Below are 1,874 nucleotides of genomic sequence, written 5' to 3' on the forward strand. Positions count from 1 at the left end.
TGAAATTACCATCATACTTGGTAGCTTATATTTTTTGGTTTTTATAAGATATCATGTAGAACAGAAAATGATACCCACTAGCTTGCTGTATAAGGTGACTAGTAAAAAAAATCAAGAAACTTTTCCCTAAATACGCTTCCTCCTAAAAATAAAAAAACCTAAACATGGAAACTGGAACCTTCATATGAAGTAGTTGTGTCTCCCCATGCATAGATCACAGTTAACATAGCTGGAAAAATTAACAGCAAAAGATCTAACGTCCAACTTCCTTTTTTTCACTTTTATTGTTATTAAAAATCTATTGTTCCTAATGTTCCACAAAAAGCAAAGCTGGTGACTATTCCAGAGCTTCCTAAGAAAGCAGAGATAGTGAGTCTATTGTTTATAAACCTGATTTGACACGTTTGCTCTACAGACTTTTTCATTCATAATGCTATTTGATTGTTTAAATAGAAATCGTGTGCCACACTTTAAATTTTTTAAATTTTTTTTTATTAATTGGGGTGACTGAAATGTGACATACCCATTAATAGGAAATTTTGTCTCTTACGAATTGCTTCCAGAATAGCTTGTAGAAAATTCTATGTTATACTTAAAGATACTTGAAACGAACAAGAAGAGATTAAAAAACAGTGGAGAGTAGTGAAAATTTTAGATAGACACTCTCAAAGCAGCTAAAGGTAGGTCCTCAGTGCAATACAGCACTGTAATATTGATATACCTGAAATAACTCAGCAGTACCAACTTAGCACTAAATCTTAGTACAGATATCTCAACATCAAACTCAGAGTGGGCTAATTCATCTTGTGCCAACTACTTTGACATCAGAATACAGACTAACAGGTTTAAAGTCAGCATATACATTTCGGTGTTTTAGTCACAGGAGAGCATAAGAACTGATTACTTACTGGCCATTTCCACATGCCAGTAAGTGTAAAACAAGTCTTTTGAAGGCAAAGGTGTTTCATGTGTGTGTATGTTTGTGGGGGTTTTTAGTTGTGTGGTTTTATTTTTTATTGCTCTTAGCGAAGGGGAGAAGAAATGGGAAGGTGGTGTGTAGGTCATGTGCGTCATCTGCTGAGTGGGAGAAGAGTGACCACAATTGAGAGGAAAAAAAAAACAACAAAACCAAACCAATTTTTTCTGGAGCTGAGTTTTTCACAACCTAAAAAAAGTCTTTAAAAGGTCCAGTGCTATTAGGGCTCCAGTGTTTCTTTCTTAACTTCTTTCTGAATGCTTTATTTTTTAGCATCTGAATTTAGCCATTTCAAAAGGTACAGTTTATGTAATTCCTCTGCTTTAATTGGTGGTTGGAGCTCCCTTTGAGAAGTCTGTGGCCGTCACGCTAGACTTGCAGAGATACTTGTGATGGTGGATGAACACCTGAGTCAATTCACTGCATTAAAGTGGGTAATTTTATAAATTTCCTTTCAAGGAAACATGAAGAGCCCAGAAGCCAATGATTTTAATATCCATTCAGTGATACCCAAAAAGGCACAAAGGGTTAGCCAGTCCCATAAAGCTGCGTACAGTATGAATGATCAGCGATGCCATTGGTACCTGATTTGCCAGTTTGTAATTGGTGTTCCAGTTGGATATGTGTACTCCAATCTGCAAGCATTTTCAGCTGATATGATATACAACACATATCTCTCTCTCTAAAAATACAGTAATTGCAAAACTGACAATATTGAATAAAACTAAACAAGCTGAAGAACGTACTTTCTGATATTACAAATATTTGTACTAGAAAAATTGTGTGAATATTAATTCTCAAGATGATTTTGAGTGTTGGTGATTCCTTGTTTTACTGATGAAGCCTGTTTTCAAGACAGACTGCATCGTTCAGAGTTTGGGGGGGGGGGGGGGGGGTG

This window comes from Cariama cristata, unplaced genomic scaffold (genome assembly GCF_000690535.1).
Source record: "Cariama cristata isolate BGI_N322 unplaced genomic scaffold, ASM69053v1 scaffold5556, whole genome shotgun sequence".
Classification (NCBI taxonomy): domain Eukaryota; kingdom Metazoa; phylum Chordata; class Aves; order Cariamiformes; family Cariamidae; genus Cariama; species Cariama cristata.